Source organism: Erpetoichthys calabaricus, chromosome 3, assembly GCF_900747795.2.
Source record: "Erpetoichthys calabaricus chromosome 3, fErpCal1.3, whole genome shotgun sequence".
Classification (NCBI taxonomy): domain Eukaryota; kingdom Metazoa; phylum Chordata; class Cladistia; order Polypteriformes; family Polypteridae; genus Erpetoichthys; species Erpetoichthys calabaricus.
The window spans coordinates 32,069,560-32,077,263 of NC_041396.2; positions in this window are offsets into that span (position 1 = coordinate 32,069,560).

Here is a 7,704-nt window from a genome sequence, read left to right on the forward strand (position 1 = left end):
AGTACCCAGATGATTTCTTACAAGGCCCGTTATTGGCTGAAAGACGAGACTCATCCAATAAGAGCGGGATTTTCATTCTCTTAGGCTCTGATTGGCTGCTGCTAACGTGGTGTAATCTCACAAGAACAGCGAGTGTGAGTCCCAACGCATCTCAGTTCTCTGTGTATCGCGTACCTTGGTCTGATTTTTGTGAGCAAACTTTTTGTGAACTTTTCGTTTTGTTTTAAGCCCTACAATGGCTCCCGAGTGTCCTGCATCTTCTAAGAAGGGAAGGAAACCGTTATGCGGACGTCGCTCGCCATTACGGCTTGAATGAATCGACGGTACGCTACATTATTATTATTATTATTATTATTATTATTATTATTATTATTATTATTATGTTACTCATATCCATAGCCCGACATCCACATATCATATGTGTTTACAAAGTGTGTTTTAATAAGTTTACGTGTGTTTAACGCATGTGGGAGGGGTATTTTAAGGCTTAAACTATAAAAAAAATGTTTATTTATATGGTCTTTCTATATCGCGGATTTTCATCTATCGCTGATGGATCTGGAACATAACTTCTGCAATAGGCGGGGGATCACTGTACATTGAATAAGGACATCCTATCTATTGTATTTCTTCATAAGTTTAATCCTACAGGTTTCTGTGATGGAAATTTGCACCATTTTCATTGAATTACGTCACCTGAACACAACTGAAGAAACAACAAAACTCAGAGACTAAAAGGAAAATGTCCCGTATTGCTGTTGTACCAGAGACTTTTGTTCTGAGGATAGTGATAATGAAGTGCTTTTTGTTTGTACTGTGGCTTGTATTTTATTAGTTAAACAAGCATTACAAGCTAAGTGCTTATTTTTCATCGATTGCTTATGTATTTAGTTCTCAGATGTGTCTAGAACCAGGCTCAAGATTAAAGAACCCCCCCCATCTAAAATACATTTCTTTTTTAATCACTGAGCTACCTGTAATGGTGCATTATATCATGTAATTACCCAATAGAGCAGTGTACACCTTTGCTTTACTTTACCATTTTAATGGATTTAATTTTAGAGGACTGAGACTTTCAGAAACCATGTTATTTTTATGAAATTACACTAAATAGTTTAACAATCAAAGACACCCACATAACAGGCTTCCCGAACTCAGTTGGATCACTGATCCTGGTAACAATCCCTAGAGTTAGATCCATGTGAGTGACTGTGTAGTCCAACAAAGCAGTGAACAGCTACCAGGTGGGCTCTACCCAGCAAGAAAAAAGTCCAAATATGATGTGGTTTTGATTGGGTGACAAGTACAATATGTGCAACCTAGATATACTAGATCCTGAAAGAAGAATATTGTTCGTGATGTGGAAACTCACTTAACCTCAATTAACTTCAAAAAATTGCCAGCTAGATATTATTTTACTCACCTCTGTGCACAGTATTTGCTTTATGACTCAGACTTGTTGATTTGGCTGGACCCTTCTCAGTAGAAGAGCTGCCATCTTGAAAGATTATAGGCAGTTGTCAAGATGTTAAAAATCCTTTTAACTGATTGCAATACAGTTGGAGTTTTTAAAAAGTGAATTATAGGGTCAGTGCAATACAACATCTGATTTGTAGAGAAAACAGCAAGTATGACCTGTGTTTGCATTTATGGATTTTTCTCTTATTATAGAGTTATGTGAAAAAGCAGTTTAAACTTATTTAGAAGTTTAATAGCAGTTGAAATGAAAGAGTATTTGAACCAGTTGCTTTTTATCCTTGGAACCTTGAACTTCTGACCTGTTGGCAATAATCTGAAATATTAAATGGAGTGAGTAAAGAATACTTGCTTATTAAACAGGTCTGTCAGATTTGACTGTTGCAATCTCATTATTTTACTCCTCCATTTTATAATTAGATTCATTGTTTTTGTTGCTGACATTAAGGATTCCAAACCAGGCTAACAGAACATAAGTAAAGACAGGCTCAATACTAGATTTATAAAAGAGTGACAAAATGAAAGGACTTACATTAAAAAGACTCCGCTTGCTAAATAGTAGAGGTGTTGCTGTCTATTTTTATGGAGGGCTTCTGTATTTTCTCTAAAAGCCAGATTTGAGTCTGTGATTCTCCCCAGATATTCAGAACTGTCAACAGTCTTCCATGCTTAGTCTTTGATGATTGTTTCGTGTGGGTGAATGGTATTTCTTCTGAACTCTGTTATAAATTCCATAGTTTTTATAATGTTTAGGTGTAGAAAAGACTCATCATGCCAGTTAACAAAATCACCTACCACTGGTCCATGACTCTCATTTGGTAGGCTTACAATCACTGGGTTATCTGTAAGATGAACCTGTTTATTGTGACAATCATTAGTGTAGAGGAATTTCCAATGAACACATCTCTGAGGGGGCATGTCAGACAGACAACCACTGACTTTCACAGTTTGTGTCCTGTCTGCTAAAAGGGCAATCTGCCACCTTAAGGAACATTAAGGAAAGTGATCCAAATGCAATGGACAAAGGCAACATCCTAAAATAACACAGGCGTCATACAACAGACATCCAAAAATGATCTTTAAAATACAAAAAAAAAAAAAACAACAACAACATAAGCAAGTAGAGGAGTTCAGTGAACAATGGCTGTTTGAGAAGCACCCAAGTGCCATCTTTCTATTTCCCCTGCTCTTCCCATCTGCACACATCTGCTTAATTACAGTAGCTTTATAAGAAACATATGTCAGAGATCCTAAGGATGCATATTAATAATAAAAAAAAGCAAACAGAATATCAGTGCAATCCAGATTGATTCCAATGATATCATCTACTGTTAAATTCTGCTCCGTACTTCTAATTTTTTTATTTTTATACTGTATTGAGGATTTATTCTGTTCTATGTATTGTATTGTATTCTATTGTATTGACCCCCTTCTTTTGACACCCACTGCACGCCCAGCCTACCTGGAAAGGGGTCTCTCTTTGAACTGCCTTTCCCAAGGTTTCTCCCATTTTTCACTACTAGGTTTTTTTTGGGAGTTTTCCCTTGTCTTCTTAGAGAGTCAAGGCTGGGGGGCTGTCAAGAGACAGGGCCTGTTAAAGCCCATTACGGCACTTCTTGTGTGATTTTGGGCTATACAAAAATAAATTGTATTGAATTGTATTGTATTGTATTGTATTGTAATGAGTAAGTCATTTATCAACAACTAGCTAAAAACAATCGACTAAAGCTGTGCTAATATAATATGCACCTTGGCACTCTGGGTAAATTCGTGTCTGTCCTACAAAGGAACATCGACATACAGTAAATGTCACTATTCTACATTTTTTTCAATATGGTAGTAAGGTGTCAGTAATTTTAATAATGCCATACCATAAATGTTATAACAATTATAAACCTAAACAGCAGAAGTGTGTTGTGATGACATTGCTATTTGTTGTATTGTGAAGCTTCTTCTCACTTCTGCTCAGTCTTTAGTGAGTACCCACACTTTGTGGGTTGCTAATTTTCTAACCTGATTATTCCCTTCTTATATTTTTATTTTTTATGCAATTGAATTGTTTGAATACACCTTACAAATTTGAGAGATGGTGTACCTATTTCTGATTTTACCTGAGCATGAAGAGAGGAAAGTACATTTCTGACACAAACCATACAACCTCTTCATCTACTGTAAGTAACCAGGTGTTTTTTGATAACCACTTCAAGTGGTTGTCTAGTATACTAGCATACTTTTGGGTTAGATTTTATTTAGTAAGAGCTTTAAAGTTATATTCACAATCCCATAACATCTTATTCTTTATTGCAGTGCAGAGCACTCCTAGATTCCAATCTGATTTGTTTAATTTTCACTGCTCGTATTTCTTAAGGTGTTCATGTAATAAGCAAATGCAGTATTAAATGGATGAATAATTGATTTTTGTCTTAATTAGAGATAATGCAGAGTTTTGTTAAGCTGATTTGTCCTGATTGATAATTCAGGAAATGTGAATGGCTTTTTACCAAGAAAAATATTCACTCAAATAGTTCTGCTTGTTTTAGTATGTTACACATGCAATTCTGGACAATTTCACTGCCTCCTGACTCAAGGCAGATGGGTCTCATTGTCAATGTCAATTTGAGTTTTAGCCAGACTCTAGTATTATCTGCAATCTATTTATATAAAATTCTAAGATCTGTCCATCTGTCACACAATTACTAATGGGACTAGAACCTTGATATTGGTCTTAATGCAAAGTTTCTGATCTGTTTATGCTATGCTTTGAATATTCAAAAAATATGAGGTAGTCGCAACCTAATATCGACAAAGTGCCCTGTGGTCAAATGTCTACAGCAAAGTAGTAAAAAATCAAGCGAGAGCAGCAACAATAGCTGAGTGTCAAGCAAATCGTAGAAGGTGATTAAGCAACAAAGAACAAAAAAGAATGAGAAAAGAGGATGCTGAAGCATATAGACCACCAAGAAGTAACCCTGAATATACAGTGGTGTGAAAAACTATTTGCCCCCTTCCTGATTTCTTATTCTTTTGCATGTTTGTCACACAAAATGTTTCTGATCATCAAACACATTTAACCATTAGTCAAATATAACATAAGTAAACACAAAATGCAGTTTTTAAATGATGGTGTTTATTATTTAGGGAGAAAAAAAATCCAAACCTACATGGCCCTGTGTGAAAAAGTAATTGCCCCCTTGTTAAAAAATAACCTAACTGTGGTGTATCACACCCGAGTTCAATTTCCGTAGCCACCCCCAGGCCTGATTACTGCCACACCTGTTTCAATCAAGAAATCACTTAAATAGGAGCTGCCTGACACAGAGAAGTAGACCAAAAGCACCTCAAAAGCTAGACATCATGCCAAGATCCAAAGAAATTCAGGAACAAATGAGAACAGAAGTAATTGAGATCTATCAGTCTGGTAAAGGTTATAAAGCCATTTCTAAAGCTTTGGGACTCCAGCGAACCGCAGTGAGAGCCATTATCCACAAATGGCAAAAACATGGAACAGTGGTGAACCTTCCCAGGAGTGGCCGGCCGACCAAAATTACCCCAAGAGCGCAGAGACGACTCATCCGAGAGGTCACAAAAGACCCCAGGACAACGTCTAAAGAACTGCAGGCCTCACTTGCCTCAATTAAGGTCAGTGTTCACGGCTCCACCATAAGAAAGAGACTGGGCAAAAACGGCCTGCATGGCAGATTTCCAAGACGCAAACCACTGTTAAGCAAAAAGAACATTAGGGCTCTTCTCAATTTTGCTAAGAAACATCTCAATGATTGCCAAGACTTTTGGGAAAATACCTTGTGGACTGATGAGTCAAAAGTTGAACTTTTTGGAAGGCAAATGTCCCGTTACATCTGGCGTAAAAGGAACACAGCATTTCAGAAAAAGAACATCATACCAACAGTAAAATATGGTGGTGGTAGTGTGATGGTCTGGGGTTGTTTTGCTGCTTCAGGACCTGGAAGGCTTGCTGTGATAGATGGAACCATGAATTCTACTGTCTACCAAAAAATCCTGAAGGAGAATGTCCGGCCATCTGTTCGTCAACTCAAGCTGAAGCGATCTTGGGTGCTGCAACAGGACAATGACCCAAAACACACCAGCAAATCCACCTCTGAATGGCTGAAGAAAAACAAAATGAAGACTTTGGAGTGGCCTAGTCAAAGTCCTGACCTGAATCCAATTGAGATGCTATGGCATGACCTTAAAAAGGCGGTTCATGCTAGAAAACCCTCAAATAAAGCCGAATTACAACAATTTTGCAAAGATGAGTGGGCCAAAATTCCTCCAGAGCGCTGTAATAGACTCATTGCAAGTTATCGCAAACGCTTGATTGCAGTTATTGCTGCTAAGGGTGGCCCAACCAGTTATTAGGTTCAGGGGGCAATTACTTTTTCACACAGGGCCATGTAGGTTTGAATTTTTTTTTCTCCCTAAATAATAAAAACCACCATTTACAAACTGCATTTTGTGTTTACTTGTGTTATATTTGACTAATGGTTAAATGTGTTTGATGATCAGAAACATTTTGTGTGACAAACATGCAAAAGAATAAGAAATCAGGAAGGGGGCAAATAGTTTTTCACACCACTGTAATAGAAGTTCAAAACATTGACTGGTGGCCAGAAATGTTTATTGTAATAAAAGCACGGTCCACCCAAGTCTATCTTTTGAAAATCATCCAGGACATGGAACAATTTTCAAAATTCAAAATCAAGTGTATTCACTTTTTTAGTGAACATATAATTTAATTAAACATAAATAAAGCATGGCAGAGTAAGCTGTGGTCATGTACAGTATTTATGGCAAAGTGATTGAAAAACCGAATAAGAGTGGTGACGCCTGCTGAGCATCAAGCAGATTACAGAAGGTGATTAAGTAATGAAGAAAGAGAAAGAATAAGAAGACAAGAGACTGAAGCACATAGACAAACAAGTAATCCTGAATGTAGAGCAACTGAGCAGCAGACATACATGATGGCTCATGGGTATACAAGGCAAAGCTCACGATGCAGAATGTAAGAACACCACAGAAATGCATGGTGATGATCCAGAAGACTGTCACATAATTGAAACTTCTGATCATATGAAATCATTGCATTTACATCGTTACATTGATATTTCTTTAAAGACTATCTACTTTCCCAAGTCACATTAGTAATGTGATCAATTTAGAAGCTGTATTTATTAATGTTGAAAACAAAGAATGTGTTGATAAAATAGAAAATATATATATGAGCCATCAGAAATAAGATACATTATAACTTCTATAAGAACTGAAAGAAGCAACTATTTAGAAAGCATGAGAAGTATCGACAGCCTTATATTTAACTTTTAATTTGCATTTTGTATTAAACCAAATCAAATCAAAATTTATTTATAAAGCACAATCTAAAAAACACTGTATGTGTAAACCAATGTGCTGTACAATAAAATAAAAAAAATATCAATGGCAAATGGATAAACAAACAAAAATCAAAAATTTCATAAATACTAAAACAAATACATTAAAGGAATAATTAACAGATAAACAATTAACAGAAAAACAATGAATATGAAAAATTAATAAATTGATACCAGAGTTACTCATATGCAGTTAAAGGCTGTTTTCAAATGTTTTAAGTCTTGATTTAAACATTTGGGTTGATGATGCTGACCTCATTTCAATTGACAGAGCATTCCATAACTTTGTTGCTAGAACTACAAAGGTACGGTCACCCGTAGTCTTCATCTTAGACTTTGGCACAACCAACAATTGCTGTTGAGAGGAACGTAGGGCGCGGACTGGTGTATACGGGACCAGCAACTCGGCCAGATCGTATGGGGAAGCACCATTCAGTGATTAGGACCACAGGTCTGTGAGTTTCACTAGTAAACAAATCTCTTTATTATAAAAAAAAATCTTGCTACGATACAGACTTTTTTCCTGCGACGAGATGTGATCTTTTGAAGAGAGTCAGAGAGACACTTTCACGTCCCGCGAGATGGACAAGTCACGTCATACTTACAACCTTTGGAGGCAAGTCCCGTGATACACATCCAGAGCAGGTTAGAGATAATGGAAGAAGGAAAATTTGAAAGTCTCAAATAACAAGAGTAAAGATAGCATTAGCGCAAACAAATGGAAAATATTACTCAGTGAAATAACGGAACAGCAAAAAATGAGATCAAATAGTGTTTGAGGATGTCTGGGGGAGAAGAGAGAAAAGGCAGTGAGACAAAAGGA